Source organism: Crocuta crocuta, unplaced genomic scaffold, assembly GCF_008692635.1.
Source record: "Crocuta crocuta isolate KB4526 unplaced genomic scaffold, BGI_CrCroc_1.0 scaffold187, whole genome shotgun sequence".
Taxonomy (NCBI): domain Eukaryota; kingdom Metazoa; phylum Chordata; class Mammalia; order Carnivora; family Hyaenidae; genus Crocuta; species Crocuta crocuta.
In genome coordinates this window covers 1249074-1275868 of record NW_027532196.1, presented here as the reverse complement: position 1 = coordinate 1275868, position 26795 = coordinate 1249074, and the positions used below count along the sequence as shown (strand labels likewise).

The 26795-nt window shown below is 35.2% G+C and overlaps 1 protein-coding gene across 1 annotated transcript in view; it reads left to right on the top strand.

Moving 5' to 3' along the window:
• The window catches only part of LOC144242559 (ADP-ribose glycohydrolase MACROD2-like), a 1445873-nt gene that overhangs the window by 428434 nt on the left and 990644 nt on the right, over nucleotides 1-26795 (top strand). The gene's annotated exons all lie outside the window — the stretch shown is intronic.

Sequence of the window (26795 nt, the reverse complement as noted above, 5' to 3'; positions counted from 1 at the left end):
CAGATTTTTGAGAATTATTATTAAATTATCAGTTAAATCACCACTTAGAGAGTCTTTCCTCTGGTACATTATGAAAGTTGAAATTTTAGATGAAGAGGTTGAAGAAAGCATAGGGAGTTTTCTAAGTCTTTATATGGCCATGAGATTGCTTAGCAGAGTAGAGTTTTTTCTCTCTTCGTCTGAGTCCTTGGAAAAAGAAAGGGTATCTTCAGTGTCTGTTAAAAGCTTGACAGATTGATTTTTTTCCTGCCTCTCACTTGAAAGAGTTGCTCTAAACCAGAGAAATGAACAGATAATTTTTTTGCAGACTGGCATGGCATTTGCTTTCAGGGACTTCTTTGGATCATGTCACATAACGGATCAATCAACAGGCAATTTTTGAGCATCTATTAAGTTCTTAGTTCTGTGTTCAGCACCACAAAGTTTTAGAATTCAGTTCACCTATATTCAGTGGATTTTATTGAGTACTATCCCATGTCAGGAATTGTGCTAAGCTCTGATCAAATTAACCTCAATGTTTTAAACTCATGGCATGGACTTTGCTTGTGAAATATGTACACAATTCTAATATTGTGTCTAATGATATGAATGTCAAGTATGGAATATAAACAGTACTGAATAGTGATAATGGTGAGGAAATGATTCATTCTAACTGAAAGGATTAAGGAATACAAAGTATTAATAGCTGTTATTTACTGATAACCCAAAATATTCCATATACTCTATAAGCTTTTTCTGAATTTATATTTAAAATGCCCCTGGGGGTAGTCATTATGTTCTCATTTTTCTGATTAGAAATTCAGGAAACATAAGCAGCTTGTCCAAATCACATAGCTAATAGGTGTCAAAACCAGCATCTAGGATCCAGGTCTGCTTGGTTTCAAAGCCTGTATTTTTTTTTTTTTTCCAACTACAATGTGATGTCTGAGTTTGTGGAGAATCATTCCAGATTAATAGGAATTGTATAAATAGGGTGCATACTCAGGAAAGAAGTTTTCACAGGTAGATTGTAGTCTGTTGCTGTTGGATATGGCTTAGAAGACTTGGGAAGACTGGAGGCATATTGTAGGAGATCTTGAATTCCATGTAGGAGAGTAGGGTTCATTCTAGACACCTAATGAAAAGCCATTGAAATATTACATATAGAAAAGGACAGATGCTAGAAAAGCACCTATCTAGCACCTAGATGATAGGTGCTACTTGTTTGATGTATCTCAGTGTTTCTAAATGTAATTTAAAAATACTGTGCCCCTACTTTTGTGACATTATTCAAAGTGATATAGCTATATGGTCCAAATTATCTTCTAACTGAGTCCAGGATACTGACTGTGTTTCCTTTGGTGTATAAACATGTTGGTGATAAGAAGTACTCATTGGGGTAATGAGACTTATATGGAAGCAAATTTCATATCAAATGACACTGTTTTAGGAAGTAAATATCAATGACAGAATGCACAAACTGAGCAAACAAAGCATTCATATTAATTAGGATGGCGAAAAGGAAGAGAGGCACTTTTCATCTCATAGCTCACAGGAAAATAGGCACACCAAATTTCTAGGGACTTGCACCAGAGCCACATCTTCAGTGAAAGTATTTAACAGAAGCAAAAATTATGTTGAATTAAAAAACAAAACAAAACAAATTATGTTGAATTAATGTTAATTTGAACTTTATTAATTTCATAATTTTGGTATTTATAATTTTGCTTTGTCTTCATAGTTGCCTAAGTGTTAGGAACAAAGAGTTTATGTCATTTTAAGTTAGAATGTATTTAAATAAAAAAATATATATAATTACATTTAAGGGTAACATTGAGGACTCGGGAACACTTTTTTTTTTATCTTAAGTTTGAGAACTAATTGAAGAGTATTTACTATTGAGAATGTTAAAAAGAGCATTATGAAAAGAAAGAAGATAGACACTGGGGTGGAATGCCAAGTGGGGTAAGAATAAAAGCAGAGACAAAGAAGTAGGAATACAGGCACATCTTGTTTTATTGTGCTTTGCTGTATTGTGCTTTACAGGTAGTGCATTTTTTACAAATTGAAAGTTTGTGGCAACCCCATGTCAAGCAATTCTATTAACAGCATTTTTTCTAACATCATTTGCTCACTTCACATCTTTGTGTCACATTTTGGTAATTTTCACAATGTTTTAAACTTTTCATTATTAGTATACTTGTTATGGTGATCTGTCATCAGTGATCTTTGATGTTACCATTGTAATTATTTGGGCTTCAGGAACCATGTCCATATAAATGGCAAAATTAATCATTAAATGTTGTGTGTGTTTTGGCTACTCCATTCACTGCCCCCTACCCCCTCATCTGTCCCTCTCTTCAGGCCTCCCTATTCCTTGAGAAACAACCATATTGAAATTAGCCAATTAATAACCATACAATGACCTCTGAGTGTACAAGTGAAAGAAAGTGTCACATGTCTCACATTTTAAATCAGAAGCTAGAAATGATGAAGCTTAGTGAGAAGGCATGTTGAAAGCTGAGATAGACTGAAAGGTAGACTGCTTGTGTCAAACGGGCAAGTTGTGAGTGTAAAGGGAAAGTTCTTGAAGGTAAGTAAAAGTGCTACTCCAGGGAATATACAGACAATGAGAAAGTGAAACAGTTTTATTGCTGATATGAAGAAAGTTTTAATGGGCCAGATAGATCAAACCAGCCACAACATTCTTTTAGGCCAAAGCCTAATCCAGAGCAAGGCCTTAGCTCTCTTTAATTCTTCGAAAGCTTAGAGGTAAGGAAGCTCCAGAAGAAAAGATTATAGCTAGCACAGGTTGGTGCATGAGGTTTAAGAAAAGATAAGTATCTCCATAACATAAAAGTACAAGGTGGGGTGCCTGGATGGCTCAGTTGGTTAAGCGTCCGACTCTTGATCTTGGCTCAGGTTATTATCTCATGGTTTGTGGTTTCTAGCCCCACGTGCTGTTAACCTGTTTAGCCTGCTTGGGATTCTCTCTCTCCTCCTCTACTGTCCCTCCCCTGAGCATGTGTGTGCATTCTCTCTCTCTCAAAATAAATAGACTTAAAAAATAGTTTTTTTTTTTTAAATTACAAGGTGAAGCAGCAAATATTAATGTCAAAACTGCAGCAAGTCATACAGAAGATCAGACTAAGATAATTAATAAAGAGAAAACGAAATGGTCTCATTAACATCTGTAAGCTACTCACAGACAGATCTAAACCAACATACATGAAGTCTATATCTGTGAAAGCACTCAAACTGACCCTGTGGTAGCTGAGCTTTTAAAGTTGAGATAAGAACAGTTAATAATATTCTAATCTGTAGAAGATGTAAATTGTATTTGAAAGCACCTATAAATTAAATGTCACATAGTAGGGCATAGTTACTTTCTAAGTGAACAAAATACATCCTGTTTTCTTCATTCCTTTTTTTTTTTTTTTTTTTTGAGAGAGAGAGAATGTGTGCATGTGTGGGGGAAAGGCAGAGGGAGAGAGAGAAATCCTAAGCAGGCTTCATGCCCAGTGCAGAGCCTGAAGCAAAGCTTGATTCCATGACTATGAGATCATGACCTTAATCAAAATCAAGAGTCAGATGTTTAACTGAGTGAGCCAACCAAGTGTCCCTATTTAACATTATTTTAAATAAATATTAATATAATANACTTTAAGTTGATTTTTATTTGTTTTTATATCTTAATGTTTTTATTTATTTTTTATTTTTGAGAGAATGAAACAGAGTGTGTGGGGTGGAGGACGACAGAGAGGGAAACACAGAATCTGAAACAGGCTCTGGGCTCTGAGGTGTCAGCACAGAGCCCAACACGGGGCTCAAACTCCTGAACCACGAGTTCATGAACTGAGCCAAAGTTGGACATTTAACTGACTGAGCCACCCAGGTATCCCTAAGTTGATTTAGTTTTTAAAAATAACTTCTTTTAAAGTAATAACACCCATGAACTGATGAGTTTCATCTACTAGCTAAACGTTTTTTTAGCCATACTTCTTTTTAATACCTAATAATAAATATAAATATTAAAATAAAATATATGGTCTCCATGTACCATCTAAAATCATCATAGGTCTCAATCTTTGAGAAACCTTGGCTTAAACAATCAATTACTATGGAGTTTAGAGGAAGAACAATGGGACACATGTTCAGTGACTCTTATTAAATATGTAAATTAAATCTCTTGCTTCCCTATAATCAAAATTATGGTTTAGATATATTGTCTGTCAGGTAATAGCATATTAATAAGGATGTCTTTGCTGTTAGTAGATATTTTATATAATTTAGCTTTAAAAAACAGCCTCAAATAACAGCCTTTCATGAGTGTTGAAAAGATTTTAAATTCATTCCTAATCTCTCAATAATAGATCCCAGGAGTGAATAAGGTTACACATTTCACTTTTATAATCATCTTCGCTTAATCTACTGAAGTTAGGAATGCATTAATATGGCATAGCACATTATTTCTTCCAGTCTGTTTTATATTTTGTTCAGAATGACTGCAGATCTTACTAAAAGCAATTAAGATACTTCAAAGGGAGCTCATCATTCATGATTAAAGACCCATAAGCCCAAAGAAATATCTTCAGCTAATTTTGAAGAATCATTGAAAGATTTGGGGGAGCAGCATTCCTGACCAAATATAACAAAATTTAGAATTCTGTTTACAGTTAGAGATATCTAGGCTTATATTCATTAGCTCATAAAATCTAGACTACAGATTGAAGGGAAACATTTTTAAATGTTAACTACTTTGAGTGGAAATCTTTCTAAAATGTAGTATCCACTTCCATGCCTTCTTAAACAAATAATGCTGAAATGTACATTTCCATTATGACTCAGGATCATCATGTGTGAACTGCCATTAGGACACCATATTTCCATCTGGTTCTCTGGTTTTCAGTTTTCCTCTCTAGTTTTCCATTAGCTGTATTTTGCAACTGTTACGTTTGTCTCCCTAATAAGCTTCTACCTTGGTTCTCCAGTTTGTTGCTCCCAGTTTTCTATGGCCTCAGCATTAGACAATGTCATTTGTTTAATACTATTATGTCATGTTAACTGTGATTATGAGAAATTTGTTGAATGTGCTGTTGTAGAATCAGAGGGTGAGATTTCAGGGACCTTTATTGTCCTACTTCTAATTTAGGATAGTGTTATGAAGGGTTGCATTTGTGAGGGGACTGAAGTTTAAGTGAGTTATTCTGTAAAACTGTTGTTTTTTGCTTTTAGTTTTCGTCCTGAATAATAACATAGTGTTTCATCAGCACAGTCTTAGGGCACTTTCATATTCCAGATTGAATTTTGTCCAGGCTGTTTGGGTTTGCTTACACTGTCTTTGGGACTGGTTCAGTAAAGACATTATTTAAATGTTCAGAAAATTATGAAGACATACCTTTGAACTTGTTAGGGCATAAGAAAGAAGCATTCCCTTTCTTTTCTACCTGCTATTTAGTCAGAACTTCTGTCTCTGTCTGTGAAGTTCTCTCTAGATTTATACTCCTCATCCTAGTTATGTATGTATATTCACAGATATGTACACACACTTATTCCATCAAACACACAGCGCATATTATAATTTCCACCATTCCTTTAGGGGTCCAATGAGGAGATTCAGGAAGTTATGTTTCTAGGCACCAAAAGACTTTCCAAGATACCTTTGTTGGGGGGTATAAGTTGGGAAATGGTGATCAATCAGTGGTTTTCATAGCAAGGTGTACAAGACATCTCAATGACAAGAGGGGAGAAAATACTGGAATTACTATTCCTATTTATATCATTTAATTTTTTTATTTTTTTATTTTTTTTAAGAGAGACAGCATGAACAGGGGAGGGTCAGAGAGAGAGGGAGACACAGAATCTGAAACAGGTTCTAGGCTCTGAGCTGGCAGTCAGCACAGAGCCGGATACGGGGCTCAAAGCCACGAACCACAAGATCATGACCTGAGCCGAAGTCAGAGGCTTAACCAACTGATCCACCCAGGCGCCCCTATATCATTTTAAAAGTAAGGGATAAATAAAGGTTTACTAATATGTTTTTTAATTTTTTAAATGTTTTATTTATTTCTGAGAGAGAGAGAGACAGCGTGAGCAGGGCGGGGGGCGGAGGGGCCAGAGAGAGAGGGAGACACAGAATCTGAAACAGTCTCCAGGCTTTGAGCTAGCTGTCAGCACAGAGCCCGACGCAGGGCTCAAACCCACAAACTGTGAGATCAGTGACCTGAGCCAAAGTCAGACGCTTAACCAACTGATCCACCCAGGCACCCTGAGGTTTACTAATATTTAATATCCAGAGTTTATCTGAATCATAAAGTATCAGATGAAGAGTGGGAATTTCAAATCCGAAGGACTTGATAGAACTCCCTTTTATTTATTGACTTTCTATTTATTGAACATGGTATGATTTATATGCTACTGCATGCCATTAATGTGGTTAATTTTACACAATAAAGATTTTAAAAGTATTGGGATCCTTAGAATACTTTTTAATGAGATGAGGAATGACTAAGAAAATTTTTATTCTGTTTTCTTTAAATTCTAGTTAGTTAACATACAGTGCAATATTTCATCATTTGCATACAGAACCCAGTACTCATCACAACAAATACCCTTTTTAGTACCCATTACTCATCTAGTCCATGTACCAGTCACCTCCTTCCATCAACCCTCAGTTTGTTGTCTATTGTTAAGAATCTCTTGTGGCTTTTTTCCCTCTCTATTCTTCCCCACCACCTTCCCATATTCATCTGTTTTGTTTCTTAAATTCCACATATGAGTGAAAGTATATGGTATTTGTCTTTCTCTGACTGACTTATTTTGCTTAGCATAGTACATCCTAGCTCCCATTTACATCATTGCAAATGTCAGTATTGCATTTTTTTTTTTTGATGGCTGAGTAATATTAAATTGTATGCCACATCTTTATTCATTCATCTGTCAGGGGACATTTGGGCTCTCTCCATACTTTGATTATTGTTAATAATGCTGCCATAAACATTGGGTTCATGTACCCCTTCAAATCTGTATTTTTATATCCTTTGGGTAAATAATAGTGTAATTGCTGGACTGTAGGGTAGTTCTATTTTTAGTTTCTTGAGGAACCTCCATACTATTATTCAGTGTCTGTACCAGTTTGCATTCCTACCAATAATACAAGTAGGTTCCCCTTTCTCTGCATTCTTGTAAACACCTGTTGTTTCTTGTGTTGTTAATTTTAGCTGTTCTGATAGGTGTGAATTGGCATCTCATTGTGGTTTTAATTTGTATTTTCCTGATGATGAGCAATGTTGAACATGTTTTCATGTGTCTATTAGCCATCTTGATGTCTTCTTTGGAAAAGTATCTATTCATGTCTTCTGCCCTTGCCTTAACTGTATTATTTGTTTTTTGGGTGTTGAGTTTGATAAGTTCTTTATAGGCTTTGGACACTAACCCTTTATCAGATATGTCATCTGCAAATATCTTCTCCCATTCCATATTTTGGAATTTCCATATTCTTTTTATTTTTGTTGATTTCATCGTTGTGCAGAAGATTTCATCTTGATGAAGTCCCAGTAGTTCAAGTTTGCTTTTCTTTCACTTGAATTTGGCAACTCGTCTATAATAAGTTGCTCTACCCTGGGTCAAAGAGATTGTCCTGTGTGTTCTTCTCTAGGATTTTGATGGTTTTCTGTCTCACAATTAGGTCATTCATCCATTTTGAATATTTTTGGGGGGGCATGGTGTATAAAAAGTGGTCCAGTTTCCTTCTGTCTAGTCCAGGTTTCCCAACACCATTTGCCAAAGACACTGTCTTTTTTTCCATTGGATATCCTTACCTGCTTTGAAGAGATTAGTTGACTATTTAGTTGTGGTTCCATTTCTGTGGGTTTTCAATTCTGTTTCATTGATGTCTGTGTCTATTTTTGTGCCAGTACTATACTGTCTTGATGACTGAAGCTTTGTAAAATAGCTTACAATCCAGAATCACGATCTACTTTTGTTTTTCTTTTTCAGGGTTGCTTTGGCTATTTGGGGTTTTTGGTGGTTCCATACAAATTTTAAGATTGTTTGTTCCAGCTTTCAGAAAAAACTGGTGTTATTTTGATAAGGATTGTATTAAATGTGTAGATTGCTTTGGGTGCATAGACATTTTAACAATGTCTGTTCTTCCAATCCATGAGCATTGAATGCTTTTGCATTTCTTTGTGTCCTCTTCAATTTCTTTCATAAGTGTTTTATAGTTTCCAGAGTACAGATCTTTTACCTCTGTGGTTAGGTTTATTCCTAAGGATATTATTATTCTTTTTGGTGCGGTTGGAATTGGATTCAGATCCTTGATTTTGTTTTGCTGCTGCTTTGTTACTGGTGTGTAGAAATGCAACAGGTTTTTGCACCTTGATTTTTATATCCTGCAGCTTAGCTGAATTCATGTATTAGTTCTAGCAATTTTTTGGTGGAATCTTCTGAGTTTCCTTCATTGAGTATCGTGTCATTTGCAAATGGTGACTGTCTAATTTCTTTCTTACTGATTTGGATGTCTTTTATTTCTTTTTATTGTTTGTTTGCTGAGGCTAAGTCTTCCAGTACTATGTTAAATAGTAATGGTGATAGTAGATATCCTTGTCTTCTTCCTGACCATAGAGGAAAGACTCTCAGTGTTTCCCCATTGAGGATGATATTAGCTGTGGGTCTTTTGTATATGACCTTTATGAGGTTGAAGTATGTCCCATCTATTCCTACTTTGGGTTTTTATCAAGAATAGNCTATTGAGAGGTGTGTATGGTTCTTATCCTTTCTTTTATTAATGTGGTATATCATGTTAATTGATTTGTGAACATTGAACCAGCCCTGCAGCCCTGAAATAAATCCCACTTGATCATGGTGAATAATTCTTTTAATGTACTGTTGAATTCAATTTGCTAATATTTTGTTGAGAATTTTTACATTCATGCTTATCAGGGATATTGTCCTGTAATTCCCTTTTTTAGTGGGATCTTTGTCTAGTTTTGGAATCATAGAATGGGTTTGGATGCTTCTGTCCATTTCTATTTTTTGAAACAGTTTGAGGAGAACAGGTATTAAATCTTCTCTAAATGTCTGATAGATTCCCTTTGGACGGGAAGCCGTCTGGCCCAGGACTCTTATTTTTGGGAGATTTTTGATTACTGATTCACTTTCTTTGCTGGTTATGGGTCTGTTCAATTTTCTATTTCTTCCTGTTTCAGTTTTGGTAATCGGTGAGTTTTGAGGAATTTGTCCATCTCTTCCAGTCTGTTGCCACATAATTTTTCATAGTATTCTCTCATAATTGTTTGTATACTTCTGTGGTGTTGGTTGTGATCTCCCCTCCTTTATTTGTGATTTCATCTATTTGAGTCCTTTCTCTTTTCTTAATGATAAATCTATCTAGAGGTTTATCAATTTTGTTAATTCTTTCAAGGAACTGGATCTCAGTTTTGTTGATCTGTTCTGTATGTTGTTGTTCTTGTTTCTATGTCATTTATTTCTGCCCTAATCTTTATCATTTCCCTTCATCTGCTGGATTTAGGCTTTATTTGCTGCTCCTTTTCTAGCCCCTTTAGATGTAAGGTCAGGTTGTGTATTTGGGACCTTTCTGTTCCTTGAGAGAGGACTAAATTGCAATATACTTCCCTCTTAGGACTGCCTTTGCTGCATCCTATAAGGTTTGAACTGTTGTGTTTTTATTTTCATTTGCTTACATGCATTTTTAAAATTTCTTCATTAACCCATTTGTTGTTTAGTAGGATGTTCTTTAACATCCACGTATTTGAGGGCTTTCAAAGTTTTTTATTATAGTTGACTTCAAGTTTTAGAGCATTGTGATCTAAAAATATCCATGGTATAATCTTAATCTTTTTGTACCTGTTGAGAGCTATTTGTGACCCAGTATGTGATCTATCCTGAAGAATATTCCATATGCACTTGAGAAGAATGTTTATTCTGCTACTTTTGGATGACATGTTCTGAATATATATGTTAAGTCCATCTGGTCCAGTGTGTCACTTAAAGTCATTGTTTTCCTATTGATTTTCTGCTTAACTGATCTGTCCATTGCTATAAGTGGGATGTTGAAGTTTCCTACTATTATTGTATTAATAGCAAGGACTTTCTTTATGTTTGTTATTACTTGAGTGATATATTTGAATGCCTACAAGTTGGGAGCATTATTACTAACTAATGGTAGACTTAATTATGATGTAATGCCCTTATTCATCACTTATTACGGTCTTTGTTTTAAAATGTAGTTTTTCTGAGGGGTGCCTGGATGGTTCAGACGGTTAAGCATTCAACTTTGGCTCAAGTCATGATCTTGTGGTTTGTGAGTTCAAGCCCCATGTCAAGCCCTGTGCTGACAGCTCAGAACCCGGAGCCTGCTTCGGATTCTGTTTCCCTCTGCCTCTGCCCCTCCCCCACTCATGCTTGTTCTCTCTCTCTCTCTTCTCTCTCTCTCAAAAATAAAACATTAAAAGTAAAAATAAAATAAAATCTAGTTTATCTGATATAAGTATGGCTACTCTAGTTTTATTTTGTTTATTAGCATGATATATGGTTCTCCATCCCCTCATTTTCAATCTGCAGGTGTCTTTAAGTCTAAAATGAGTCTCTTTTAGGCAACATACAGATTGATCTTGTTTTTTTTTTTTAATCCATTCTGATACCTATGTCTTTTGATTAGAGCATTTATTCCATTTATATTCAGAGTGATTATTGAAAGATATGATTTTAGTGCTATTGGTGTTTCTGCTGATGCTGTCTGATCCTTTCTAGTCTTTATTGCTTTGGTCTTTTTATTTATCTCCACTCAAAGGGTCCCCCTTAAAATTTCTTGTAGGTCTGATTTAGTGGTCACAAACTCCTTTAGATTTGTTTGCCTGCGAAACTCTTTATTTCTCCTTCTATTTTGAGTGACAGCTTTTCTTGTTAAGAGTATTCTTGGCTGCACATTTTTTCCATTCAGCGTGTATATATCTTGCCACTCCCAGCCTTCCAAGTTTCTGTGGACAGATATGCTATGAACCTGATCTGTCTTCCTTTGTAGGTTAAGGACTTTTTTTTTTTTTTTTTCCTTTGCTGCTTTCAGGATTCTTTCCTTGTCTGTGTGTTTTGTGAATTTGACTAGGATATGCCTTGGCAATGGCTTTTGTTGATTTAATGAGAGTGCTCTGGGTTTTTGTTTGTTTTGTTTTGTTTTGTTTTGGATTTTGATGTCTTTGTCCTTCCCCAGGTTAGGGAAGTTTTTAGATATCATTTACTCACGTAAACCTTCCCCTTTTTCTCTCTGTTCATCTTCTGGAACTTCTATGATATGAATGTGGTTAGGTTTTAATAAATCACTGGGTTCCCTAAGTCTGCGTTCATGATTCCTGACCTTCATTTCCCTCTCCATTTCAGCTTCATTATTTTCTATAATTTTATTATCTACATTGCTAATTGGCTCCTTTGCCTTGTCCATCCTAATTTTTATGGCCTCCATTTGGGTTTGTATCTCTGTTATAGCATTTTAAATTTCTGCCTGACTAGATTTTAGTTCTTTTACCTCAGCAGAAAGGGATTCCCTGGTGTCAAATAGGCTTTTTTCAAGTACTGTTAGTATCTTTATAATTGTTTTAAATTCTAGTTCAGACTTATATCTATATTGAGTAAATCCCCGACTGTCATTTCTTTCTGTTCTTTCTTTTGAAGTGAATTCCTTTGTCTTGTCATTTTGAAGGAAGAAAAAAAATAATAATGGAATGAGATAAAAATTTAAAAATAAAAAAAATCACATAAAGGAAGTTAGATTCTAGGTTAATTTGGTCTGCTTCTTAAGAGAAGCTTGATAGAAAAAAAGAAAAAAAGGAGAAAAAAAGAGAGAAAAAATAAGAAAACAATAAACAAGTAAAAATAAAATAAATAAAAATTTTGTTCCTTCTGGGTCCATGAAACAAAAGAAAAGAAAAACAACAAAACAAAAACTAAAGCAACAACAATAAAAAATGGACAAACAAATGAACAAAAAGACCCAAATAAAGCTAGATCCAGTTCTCCTAGAGTTGAAACTTTGCAACAGTCTGTGGTCAGTAGATTAAACTTATGGAAGGGATTTGTGCTGGTCTTCTGAGGGAGGCGCCCGCTGCTCTGATTCTCAGAAGGACTTACCTTAGTGGAGATGTGTTTGGAGGTCACTGGAGGGCAGGACTTGGGAAATGGTTGTGCCATGGCACAGCAGCAATGGCTCAGAATTTGTGGTAAATCGCAACTCAGCAGGTGCCAGGGTTTGCTGCCCTCAGCTGGTGTCTTTGTTCCTATATGGGTGAACATGGTGGTTTGATGGTGCCCCTCAAGTCTTTTGCCTGTGGAGACACCATATCTCCTCTACAAAATGCACTCTAAGCAAGGGAACTGCTTCTTGATTTGTGACCCAGGGGATCTTCAGACCATGCTGCCTGCTCCTGGGGCTCTGCCCTGCTTCTTCGCCAGAGCACTGTCAGGGGCTGACCTCTGAAACATCAGACTCTGTACTCCACTTTTTATTTAAAACAAACAAACAAACAAATAAAACTGGTGGTATTGAAGACCTTACTTCCCCACCCTCCTCAGTGGTTTTGGGGGACAGTTTCCTCATGCAGTCCTGTGTGTGTTTTCACTCTTTCCCTCTAGCTGCTATCAGGGAGAGTGCTTTCTTGCCTGATACATTGCTCTCTCTCCCTCTTTCTCTACTCCTTGGAAATGGCTCCCTCCCCTTTGCAGTTTTGTGACTCTTCTCTCCCTCAGTTCACCTCTCCACACCACATACCTGTCACATTCTCTCCCTTAAATTATGCAGATTGTTCTGTTAATCCTCAGATTGATTTCCTGGGTGTTCAAAATGGTCTTATGTTGCTTTAGCTGTGTTCAAGGGATGAGACAAGCCCAGGGTCCCCTTACTACTCAGTCATTTTAACACCTCCACCTAAAATATTTTGAATTACATTGAGGCCTGTAGGTTTTCTGGTGACAAAGTACCTAAAACTGCTGTTGTTTAAGATGAGTTACATATATATACATAAAAGTAAGGGTTTTAGCTCAGTTGACCTTTTCTGTGACAGTCAGGATCAGTGGTTGTCTGAAAGCAGTTAGTTTGAAAAACCAGCAATATACCTAATTATCTCAAACACAGTAAAGTCAATGTTAAAGGAATTAGAGAAAAAGTAAATGCTTTTCAAAAGAACTCATTGAGAAAGCATTGTGAAAATAGCTATTTGGAAATGGTTTCCTCATTATGTAATCTGTTATTAGAGATGATGTATGTCATTAAAGTATTTTTAAGTATTAGCATACTTAAAAATTCTAGAGATAAAAAAATCGTCCTCAAATATCTTCTAGATAATAGATAACATGGGTAGTGGGAAGATATTATTTTTATTTATGTGAAACCTCTGAGAAAGCGTGTTTTATATTTTCAACAAATAAGGTAAAAATCTATTGAAACTCTTCACTTAAAAGATTTCTTTTTTATATTTTTCTAGTATTTTATTATGAAAAGTTTCAAATATACAGAAAAGTGTTGAGAATTTTATAGTGAACATCCATATGAATGAGTTACCCTGTAAGATAGAATGAACAGCTGTTATACTAATTTTATAGAGAAAGAAATTGAGACTCAGAGAGGTTAGGTGAATACCCTATGGTCACACAGCTAGTAAGGCAAGAAGATAGTAATTGCACTTATTTATAACTCTGAGTCCAGTATTTTTCAGCTCTACCACACTGCTACTGCACAAAGTTGCAGCTTTCACAAAACTGTGTCTAGGAATGATTTTTGGTCCTGGATTCTGACTATAAGCATTAAGAAGAGTTCCCATTTCTTCATCCATCATCCTTTCATTTATTCTTTAAGTCATCAAGTATTTATTAAGTATCTCTTATATGATATGTTTTATAAATTAGACATGACCAGGGTGCTGGGTGGCCCAATTGGATAAGTGTCCGAATTTGGCTCAGGTCATGATCTCACCATTCATGAGTTTGAGCCCCACATTGGGCTCTGTGCTGACAGCTCAAAGCCTGGAGCCCGCTTCAGATTCTGTGTCTCCCTCCCTCTCTGCCTCTCCCATGCTCACACTTTGTCTTTCTCTCAAAAACAAATAAACACTAAAAAAGAAATAAACAAAAATAGACATGACTTCACTAGAAATAAGAACTAGCCTAAACTTTACTTTTTTTTTTGCCTGTACTTTAATTTAAAGCATGATGAATTTATAAGCAAATAAATAGATTTTATTTATCACCTTAATCATTAATTATTATTTTAAAATAATATTTTAATTCCAATATTCTTCTGGGGGAAAATAGCCATATTTTGAGATTATTTGTTTGTTTGAGTTTATTTAAGTCACATTTTTAGCAAATTTAAGAAAAAGCGTAGAGTAACCAAGGATAAATTTTTGTTTACTTATATGTTCTTTTCTTAAGAATCTTTAAATCATAGGCCATTTTGCATACTTTATAAAAAGATTAATTAATACAGATTATGATAAGAAATATTATGAGTATTATATTTACAGACTATTTAAAGATTATATTTACATACATATATATACATTTAATTGAACCCTTAATACCTATTTTAATAATTACTGAGTTGTTATCAAAAGAAGAAGATCTCTAACCTAAGAACTTTGAGCATCATGCCAGCTAAGACACTTCTAAGTATGATCCGTAATAAAGTTTCCTATTTCCTTTAGCTGTTTCTGAAATTAAGGGTTTTTCTATATGTTCATTTGAAATGATCACTTAGGGGCTTCAACAGATAATTTAGATTGATTGGTCTTGCAATAAAAGGTATTTTTAAAAATTTATACCCTTCAAGAGAAGAGAAATTATCTGATCTTTTTAGATGATGGGAATGAGAATTCTGATGTATATATAGACACTTCATTGTATTGCACTTTGCTTTATTGAACTTGGCAGATACTGCCTGTCTGTCTTTCCTTCCTTCCTTCCTTCCTTCCTTCCTTCCTTCCTTCCTTCCTTTCTTTCTTTCTTTCTTTCTTTCTTTCTTTCTTTCTTTCTTTCTTTTCTTTCTTTCTTTCTTTTCTTTCTTTTCTTTCTTTCTACAAATTGAGTGTTTGTGGCTACCTTGCATCGAGCAAGCCTGTTGGCACCATTTTTCCAATTGTGTTTTCTCACTTGGAGTCTTTTTGTCACATTTTGGTAATTCTTACGTTATTACAAAATTTTTAATTATTTTTATTGTGGTGACCTGTGATTAGTGATTAATTCTCCCTGTAGGTTCAGATGATGGTTAACGTTTTTTAAAAAAAATGTATTTTTAATTTAACATTATGTACATTTTTTAACCTAATGCTATTATAGACTTAGTAGTATTATGCACTGTAGTAGACTACAGTATTGTGTAAACATAACTTTTATATGCACTTGGAAACCAAACAATTCATTTGAGTGACTTTATTACAATATTCACTTTATTGTAGTGTCTGGAATAGAATCCACAATGTCTCCAAGGTCTGCCTGTAATACATTTACACAAAAGAAGTGACTTATGAAGGAAAAGTACATATATTTATGTGTTAATATTCTAAGCAAATTATATATGTGTATGTATGAACATATCTGAAATGTATTTATAAATTATATAGATATTATATATAATCAAATTTATATATGTTTGGAAAGTGTTGTGTATCTATGAAATATCATTTTCTTTTTAAAAATTAATTTATTTTTGAAATAGAGAGGGAGAAAGAAAAAGCAGGAGCCCACAGCCGGGGGAGGGGCAGAAAGAAGGAGAGACCATCTCAAGCTGTCTCTGTGCCATCAGCACAGAGCCCAATGAGGAGCTGACACTCAGAAAAGACAAGATCATGACCTGAGCCAAGCTCAAGAGTCAGATGTTTAACTGACTGCATCACCCAGGGACTTCTTTTCTTTAATTCTTTTTCTTATTATTTTTATTTTAGAGAGTGTATGCGAAAGGCAGAGGGGAGGAGGGAAAGAGAAAATTTTAAGCAGGCTCCACACTCAGTGCACAGTACAGACACAGGGCTCAATCCCATGCCCTTAGGATCATGACCTGAGCCAAAATCAAGAGTTGGATGCTCAATGTACTGAGCCAGCCAGGAGCCCTTGAAATATAGCTTTATTTTAAAAGTTACTTTCATGGCTTTAAAAAGTTCCCCTTTGAAAAAGAAAATAATGGCACATAATTTTACTGATTTAGTTTTTTACTTTAGGTTTTTAACTATGAAAATTATAAATATTAAGCTCAAAAATAAAGGAATTATTTCATAGAGCTGATAGATTTTGATATAATGAATGACAGCCTTATGAGTTTTTTCTTGTTTAAATACTTGTGTTATGGCTTATAAGTGTGATTTTTAATGGGTTTCAGTTATGTCGGAGGGTTTCTGGGGCATTACTGACATTTGGAATTATCTTTCATTTAAAAATTTTTTTTAATGTTTATTTATTTTTGAGAGAGACAGAGAAAAGGAGAGAGAGCAAGCTTGAGCAGGGGAGGGACAGAGAGAGTGGGAGACACAGAATCTGAAGCAGGCTGCAGGCCCTGAGCTATCAGCATAGAGCCCAAGCGGGGCTCAAACCTACCAACTGTGAGATCATGACCTGAGCTGAAGTTGTATGCTTAACTGACTGAGCCATCCAGGCACCCCTGGAATTATCTTTCTAAGTAATATCTTTGCTGCTTTTGTTAATTGGTGACACTTTTATTGTGATTTATGGTACAGTATTCTAAATGAAAAAAAAAGAGTATATGCTGCTTTTATTGATTTTTGTTTCATTACTTAATAGATTCAAATATAGGAATCTTATTTAATATTAATATTCAATAAATAAAGCATAAATGATAGCATCACTGATCAAGAGCACCTTCTGAGATTCCCATATAGTTGTCTAAAACAGAAGTCTACCTTAAGAGGAACATTACTGAGGGGAAAACATGAAAATCCTTCACTAAAAATGATTAATTTATTACAGTAATCTTTTTTTAATGTTTTATTTATTTCTGAGAAAGAGAGAGACAGTATGAGCAGGGGAGGGTCAGAGAGAGAGGGAGACACAGAATCATAAACAGGCTTCAGACTCTGAGCTAGCTGTCAGCACAGAGTCCTATGCGGGGCTCGAACCCACAGACGGTGAGATCATGACCTGAGCCGAAATCAGACGCTTGACCAACTGAGCCACCCATGTGCCCCAATTTATTACAGTATTATTGAAAATATGTATAAAATGGACATCAACGCTTCAAAATAATCAACTATTTTTGTTCAGGAAGTACTCAAGAAGTAAAAGAAATAAAATCAGCTTGTTATTTTTTTGTTTGCTGTGATATTTGCCATTATTTGAATGATTTAGAATTCATAAGGCAGACAAGTATTGGCCTATGTTTAGTTCTTATAAGCATTTCCTTAAGTACTGACTCAGGAAATCTTAATTAACATTGAGAGTTTCAACAAATCTTAAGTTTCTATTTAATAAAATTCTTTATAATTCTCATTTATTTTAATATTTTCATTTTCCTCTCTATATAATAATCTACTAACTGCTGTTTGGAATAAGCATTCAGTTCAATCCTTTTAAGAAGCATTTAATTCTGTGATGATAAGGATTATCACATTCATATTTTTTACTTGATTTTTATTTAGCTTTGTTTGAAATTAATTTTAAAAACAATCATTTGTTCATTCCTGTTTTATTCATTTTCTTAGCATTTATAGAATGCCTGAAACAAAATAAACATTGCTTTTAACACTGAAGAAAACAATTTCTAACATATGTTGAGTACTTTTTATAGTGCTGCTAAGTGCTTTAGTTAATTTATTTCTTAATCTGCACAATCCTCAATCCTATACTGGAAGATAACCTATTTTATTCATGGGAGCACTGGATGAAAAGAGATGAATAAATCATAATCCTTGCCCTTTGGAAGTTCATAGTTTAATGGAGTAGGACACAGAAAAACAGTTAATTACAGTTTTATGGGGGAAATGTAAAAAAGCTTGTTTTCATTGACATGAAGAGGTATATCTACTTGTGCATGATAGTCAGAGAAGTTGTCACAAAGGAAAAGAGATTTGAAGTGGGTCTTCAATGTTAAATAGAAGTTTGCTCAGGGAATGAAAGCAGAAGGATTGCTCATGCCATGCCATAAAATGATGAAGGGGTCTGGTATTTACTTGGTGGTTCTGGTGGGTTAACTCAGAGAAGAATTTGGGTGTCTGTGTGTATATATGCTTTTGTGTGAGTGTGAGTGAGCAATCCAGGTGTGTGTATGGTGGGGAGAGGGGTTGAGGTGGAAGGTCTGTGGAGCTATGAGGGTGGTATGATGAGGCTGGAAAATGTAGGTTGGGGTCTTACAGTAAAGAGCCTCCGATGAAGTTTTAAGCATAATAACTGTAGAATAGCTGAGTTGAACCAACAGATAAATGAATCTATCATACATCCTTTTTTTTTTAAATTTTTTTTTAATGTTTTATTTACTTCTAGGAGAAAGAGAGAGAGACAGCATGAGCAGGGGAGGGTCAGAGAGAGAGGGAGTCACAGATTGAAACAGGCTCCAGGCTCTGAGCCAGCAGTCAGCACAGAGCCCGACACGTGGCTCGAACCCACGAACCGCGAGATCATGACCTAAGCAAAAGTCGGACACTTAACCGACTAAGCCACCCAGGCGCCCCTCATAGATCCTTTTGGAGTTTATTCTCCGCATTTTAAAAATTATCAATTAGAAAGATCTTTTACTTTATAAAAACAAATCATTGACACTATGTTTATTATAATTAAAGTCTAGAAATGGAAAGAAAACATATTAGCATTTCAAGTTCTTTTAACACTAAATATGGGTGTTTCCCTAATTTCTTTTAACACTAAATATGGGTGTTTCCCTAATATCAAGCAACTCATCCTATCTAGTTTTAATTCCTGAGCAACTAATCAATTTGTAGATTATGCAGGAACCTTCATTCATTACCTTTTCTCATCTGACTACCTCCCTTTCAGCTGTTTCTTGATCTTACTGTGATTCTGCCAAAGATGAGTCATGTATGAATACTCAAAGTTTTTAAAAATGTTTTTATTTGTTTTTGAGAAAGACAGAACATGAGTGGGGTATGGGGCAGAGAAAGAGGGAGACACAGAATCTGAAGCAGGCTTCAGGCTCTGAGCTGTCAGCACAGATCCTGACGCGGGGGTTGAACTTACATGAACCATGAGATCATGACCTGAGTCATGCCAGTTAGCCATGACTGCCAAGCAGTCAGCCAATTAACTGCCAAGCCACCTAGGTACCCCTGAATATGTGTTTTAATACAAAGAAACATTTCTTAGTAAGAAGGATGAAAGGGTTAGACCATATTAGATTGTTCCTCTTTATTTAGTTAATCCACTCTACTTTTGTTCCTCATTAACATATTAAGTCAGGTGTCACTGGCTGTGTTTGTGCATTGAGTCAGTCACAAAATCATTGTGGTTTGAGTTAGTCTGCTCCGGCTGATGCATTATTGAGGCCATCAGTCTCTTGAGTATCACAGAAGAAGAGACATGATTGATAAGCAAAGAGAGTTAAAGTCAGAATAATCCTTCTGCAATGGCTCTGCGTATCTAAGGAATTGAGAAATGGAAGGGGATTATAAGGGTGGGACAGAGTTTGGCTGCTGGTAGCGTGTGGCAGGTAGCATTAATTAAATGACCATTTTAATTAGGGGAGAGGGCACTATCATGCAATGAAGCAAATATTAAACCTTGAGATTCTAAGGAGTTTACTGAAGATATATAAAAGTTGGGATCAGTTAAGAAGTCGGTTTTGATGTCTTTGTATACTGAGAGGAATGAATTATATAAAAAATAAGTGATTGGTGAGATGACTTTGTCAAGTTCTTAGCCAACACAACAGTGTTGGAGCAAGGGCTGTGACTTTCCATCTCTGCATGCATCAATCATTGGGCAGGGATAAGGCTATTATATCCCCCCAAGCAATGGGATATGAGCTGCCCAAGAAGAGGGTATGACCTAGAGTGAAGCAGCTCTTTGTAGCTTATATATTCCCTGGAGAGGCCACCAACTAAGAACTGCATGCTATCATTTCAATTGGTGTTCCCTTAGAGATAATGTTCTGTTTCTCTCTAGCTGCTTGCAAATTTGTTTTTTGTTTTTTGTTTTTTTTTGCTTTGTCTTTAGTTTTCCACATTTAATTATGATGTGTCTTTGAGTGGATTTCTTTAGGTTTATTTTATTTGGGGTCCACTTCATGAATCCTATTGGTTTATATCTTTCACCAAATTTGTGAAATTTTTAGCTGTTCATTCTTCAGATACTTCTTCCACCCTACTTTCTTTCCCCCCAACTTATAGGATATTTTGTTTTTGCTCCATAGGGCCCTGAGTCTCTCTTTATTTTAGGAGACTCTGGGTCCTATTTTAATCTCTTATTTTGGTAGGCAATGGCTCTGTTTAGGTTTAGCTCACAGGTCCTGGTCTGTTTTAGTAGGCTCTAGTTCCAGTGATAATGTAATTTTCAGGGGCTTTGTGGTTTTATTTTCTTTTCTTTTACTTTATTTTATATTGTTTTATTATTTTTTAAATCTTTATTTATATTGGAGAGAGAGAGAGAAAGAACAGCAGAGTGGCAGAGAGAGGGGGAGACACAGAATCTGAAACAGGCTCCAGCTGCTGAGCTGTCAGCACAGAGCCTGATGCAGGGCTCGAACCCACAAATTGTGAGATCATGACCCGAGTTGAAGCTTAACCAGCTGAGCCACCCAGGTGCCCCATTGCGTTATTTTATTTTTATTTTTATTCTTTGGCTTGGTGTAACTGGGGTGCATGGGGTTCCCAGTGGTCCCTACTATTCTGCCTGAGGGACAGAATCGATTTTCTGAGTCAAGGCTTCCCTGGTGCTTCTAAGTGAGGGAGAGAAAGTATCTGGCCTGGCAGGGTGAAGACTAGGCATGGTTGCTTGTTGTGGTGGGGACCCTCCCCCTTGCCAACTCCATGCCCCTTCACCCTTGATATTTCTTGGTAAGAGAGGATTCTCAGGCCTGGTAGGGAAGAAAAACACTTCCTAAGCCAGAACTTGTGGTAGATGTCCCATGCCTGTGGGAAATGAAAAGCCCTTTCAGCCCTGGGTGCTTGTGGCAGGATCGTTTTTGCTGGTGCTCCTTGTTGGCCCCCAACCACCTAGTGTCTCTTGGTGTCAGCAGGCAGTCTCATTCAGGCCCTGTGGATTTTCCTAGCAGAGTACTTGTTTTGGCAAGCTCCCCCTTGCTGGTGCTATCCTGTGTTTTTCCATGTGACAGAGGAGTCTTAGATTCTGAGGAGGAGAGCACTTTTTTATTGAAGGCTTGGTTTTAGTGGTCCTCCTGGTTGATCCAGGGAAAGAAAGAGCCTATCTATACTACCTTATGTTGCTAAGGTTGGATATCAAGAAATGGTGGTCCTGGGTTACCTTCCTCCTGCCCTGGGATTTCCAACTGGTTCCCCTCCCCTCCTTGAGCCTTCTGAGTTCTCCTTTGGGTATTATTTACATTTTTAGTTGTACTTAGTGAGGGTATGGGGAGGAAAAGTTTAACAAGAAAAAGCAAATCTGTGTGATCCTGCTTGGACTGGAAGTCTGAGAGGGCAACATTTTAGAAAATACAATAACCTAAAGTACCGTCAACTTGTAAAACAGTATTTTTTCTTAAATTATCATCAATATCATGATTCTACTGTTTAGATATTAAATACATTAAAATATTAAGCGATTATTAAAATATAATTTGTTGATTATTTAATTTAATGTGTCTGTTTTAACTCAGCTATTTAGTCCCAAAGCACATATCCTGGAGCACCCACACATATTGTCTGCTTAACAAATGGTTTTTAAACAATTGTAATTTATATTTTTATAAATGATAAATCAAGGCACAGAGGTTTAGATGGCTTACCCAAAATTATATAACTAATTATGGTGACATTAGGGATTAATAGTAAGTAGCCAGCAAACTCATTGCATCTGGAATACTATGTACAAATTCTTTTATTAACTGTTGCAGGTTCTATTTTATTTCTGATATTTGGATATTTCAGAGTGACATTAGAAAAGCAACTATTTTTAGTAAGCTGTGAGATTTATTAAAAATAATAATTTTTAAAAAGCCTCTATAATCAGTAATCATCATCCCACCAACGATAATACCTTTGTCTGAGATTAGTATCAGTGCTTTTCAATGTACCAGAATAAAACTAATCTCTGTTATAGAATCCACAGCTGGCCTGATGGAACTGTAATAGCAAAAGTAATTGGTATTTCTTGATTCACAGGAGATAATGTCTCCTGTGTACAAAAAAGTGAGTCTTTTTTCATAAATGATTAAACTTAGTATTGATAAAGTTATACTTTTCCATGTTGTGTAAGAGATGATTTTTTATGCTTGTAGTTTACATAAACATAATAATATGCTTATTATTTTCTTGAACAATTTCAAATTTCATTGCACATCAATAAAAGGCAACTATAATTTGAAATAGAATTATTAGACTCATGTAAATTAGGCAGGAGAAAAATCATTATGGTTTTTACTTGTTACTTCAAATTATCAAAAATATTCTTTATTTGATAATCTTAAATTCAAGGATGAGGAGTGCTAATGATATAAAGTTTAGGACAAATAAAAGCATATTTTCATTTTGTATTTTTCCCTACAGGCAGATAAAATTTTAAATTAGCTAGTTTGCATTTACCTGGTGAAATCCAAACTTTAATATACTATTCTTGTTTTGATAAATTTAACTTAGGTCAACTCAAAAGCCTTGTTAATTAAGAACTATGTACCGTCTTTGGTAGTGATGTATACGTAATTGTTCATGTTGCCTAAAATCATGCTGAATATTTCATCTTTTTAAAAGCCAATTTTCAATGTTACCAGAATATCAAGTTTAATGATTCAAAGCATTTCTGATTTTATGAGATCTAAATTGCTAATTATTATAATAGTGTTAGTAAATGACACAGGGAAGTATAACTAAAGACTCTTAAACTTTAATAATTTTAAATTGTATGATGCATATAAATACTATCCAATTCTGGTCACCAGGCAGATTTAAAACCTAGTAATACTACCATTAGTGTTTTTTGAATACATGGTTTACATGAGCATTGGATAGGCATCTATTTTGAAATGATATGAAAGAAATAAAAGAATTCCTTAAGAGATAGTTTGCCATACTGTAAGGATAATTGGTTAGATGTTTAATGAGAGCAGTCAAACCTTGGGTGAAATATTCACTTAGCGGTTGACTTGAGGAAAGCAATTTAGTGTCACTTTAGGCTTAGTTTCCTCATTTGTTATAGGAAAAGTAAAAATTCCTACTTTATATAAAAGATTATTTTAAGTATGACGGATACCATATAGATCAACTATTAGACATTACCTAATAAATAATAGATGCTCAGAAAATTGTCATCATGATTTATTTGTGCATTCCTTTATTTGGTTGTGATAATGGATGTATTTTTTACCTTGATAAGCTTACTAAAATATGTGTCAGCTTGTCCACTGGCTTGGTGATTCAGAGCATGACTTTCTGATAGAAATGAATCATACAAGAGCTCATTTTAAATTTTCATAAGTTGGCCATGTCACAAGGCCAAATTTGCTACAAATACTTAGGTCAGAACTGCTTGATGATCCAAGTGTTGTGTTAGGATGGAGAGCCAGGTCAACTCTTCAGTGAGACAGCACACTTTACTTGTATAACAAACTTTAATGAACTGGAAGAGGAATGTTGCTTTAAAATGTTGTGTTTAGACTGGAAAAATAAAAAAAAGAAACATATTCTATTGAGTTTTCTTTAACATAAGTAGAATTGACACTGATACAGAAAATCTCCGTATGCTATAGTAGTTTGAGAGAGAAAAGAAATAGTTTTACTTAGCCTTGAAATCCACATTGAGATGAAGCATTCTTACATCTCTTTGTGTTTTTGATAAATTTCTCTTCCATATGTTTCCAATAAGTTACTATCTTCTGAACTTCTGTTTCTTCAAACTTTTGAAGTGTACTTTAAATTTGCAAGGAATTTAATTAGAAAGTAGTGGAAACTTTCTCTCTCTAATCATTTCTAGCCAAAATTTTAGTTAGCTTTGAAGTTCAAGACCTGTCATGGTTTGTATCTAGTAAACATGAAAAGAAAATGGTTAAAGAGACTCACCAGCAGTTGAGATGGCTTTGTTATTTTTACATTAAAAACAGACCATTTTAAAATTTATATATTTGAAATCAGTCAGAAACTCAGTCTGAATATCTTTTCAGGTGAGAACTTTTCACTGATGTATTTTACATTTAAATCAGAAGCAGTTCAGTGAACTTCATGTACTTGTCAAAACATTTTGATCAGCTTATTTACTGGCAGACATTATATGTGCTTCCCAGGGTATACTGATGAATGTTACATTTTTGCTAATTTTGAATTATTTTAATATACAAATTTTAATAATTTTGTTAAACTCTTAAATTTGAAAAATGCATCTGCTATTTTAAGTGTAAATACTTGGGAAGATTTGTTCTAAAGGACAAGTACTAGTATTTAGGAATACACACACACACACACACACACACACACGCACACACACACAAGGATTTTTGTTAGATCATTGTAATGGGAAAACTGGAAGCAACCTAAGGCCCATAAATAATAGGAGCTATTTCACTCAAATTTTAGAAAATTATAGTACATTATTATTTTTTTAGTTAGACCTTTGATGTATTGGTAAATTAGAAAATTGTGTTGCATGTTATTTTTTATAATAGAATCCATTGTATTTCAAACAACAATCTCAGGAAGACACACACACACACACACACACACATATATATATATATATATGTTTGTATGAACAAATATATATATATTTGTATGTGTATATATATATTTGTATATACATATGTATGAACATGGAGAAAAATGTGAAAAGAAATAGGATATAAAAATAGTTGAGTTTGTTTAATAAAATTCTTGATTCACATGTTCAAATGAATACATATTATTTTATATGTTTATGTTCATATTTTTTACATATTTATATTTTTAATTAATAAGGAAAACAGTCTATTATATTATTCCATAAATAAGAACATAAGAACAGGGGCTACCCTCATAAGAGATATAAACTAAGATAGTTAGTTTGGGAAGGGATGTGAGATTTAGGTGAGCCACCAGTTCTGACCAGTCTGTGTAAACCATATCTGTTCAATCAAGGTCCCTATAGGAACTATGGCACAATCAAATTAAGATACTTCAAGGACAGCTTATTTATAAAGGGGATATGTATAAGGGTTAGAGCAAGGAATGGTGTAGAAGAAACTCAAGGGATTGTTCAGTAACCCATGGTTACCAACAGCACAGGTGTTAACCATGTAAAGCTCAAAGAGATGAGTGGAAGGGAACATATCAGAACCCCAAAGAAGAGAAAGTCAGGTTATAAACTAAATGACCTTGATTAGAGCAGTGACCTTTATTCAAGGGATATAGTCAATTTAATGTAAGCTTATAGGCGTAAACCAGGGAAATAAAAACTTGGAATGGGTTTTTCTAAAAATACTTTTTTAATGTTTACTTATTTTTGAGAGAGAGGCAGTGAGAGCCGGGCAGAGACAGAGAGAGAGAGAGAGGAAGACACAGAATCTGAAATAGGCTCCAGACTCTGCCTTCAGCACAGAGCCTGATGCTGAACCCAAACCCACAAAGTGTGAGATCATTACCTGAGCCCAAGTCTGATGCTTAATGGACTGAGTCATCCAGGTGCCCCAGAATGGATTCTTTTTAAGTTTATTTATTTATTTGAAGAGAGACAGAGACATTTTTGAGACATTCATTTTTAGAGAGACAGAGCAAATGGGGGAGAGGAAGAGAATTCCAAGCAGGCTCTGTGCTACCAGGGCAGAGCCCAATGTGGGACTTGAGCCCATGAAGTCATGAGATCATGACCTGAGCAAAAATTAAGAGTTGGATGTTCAACTGACTGAGCTACCCAGGTACCCCTGAATGGATTTTTATATTCCTCCCACCAGCTCCTTCCAGGGCTCCCATTGACTGAACCCACCAGAGCCAGAGGGTAAGAGGACCCACTGATGTTCTCTATATAGATCACTGTAGGCAGATAACAGGGTGTAGGATAGAGAATGGGTCTTAAGGAGTAAACAGAAGCTATCTGGTATAAATATCCCACATATTTTTGAACAAAATAAAATAACCCAGAAGGAAGAAATCTGTCATAATATGCAAAATATTGACATCCATTTTCTTTCTGGGCTAATAGAGTTATTCTTTAATTGGCCTAAGCCTAAAGACAGAATTAAAAAAAAAAAAAGAATTTAAAAATAGCATTGTTCCTCACACTCCTCTGTGCCTAATCCTCATTTCTTCCCCAAACTCTGATGAAGGTACGTACAGCACAAGACATTTCAGAGTGAGGGCAGAGGTCTGTAGTTTTTTAAGATGAACATTACTCTGGCCCCCACAAAGTGTAGATTTGTCTGAATGCTTTTAAATAGTGAGGTTTTAAAAAATAATTATTATTGACTTCTAGCCTCAGTGCCAGAAGTAGCAGGAGCTGATGTTTACTGAACACAGTAAGTGCCAGGTGCCATGGAGTGGTTCACATAGTTATCACCCTTACTCTGCTCAGCAAGCCTGTACCATGACTGTTATTTTACCAAATTACTGATTAAGAAACAGACACTAAAAGAGGTTAGATAATTAGCTGGAGTTTCAAGAACTTTCTCAAAGATGATGATAGAGTCTGGAATTGGACCTTGATCTGTTTGGCTTTCCCCT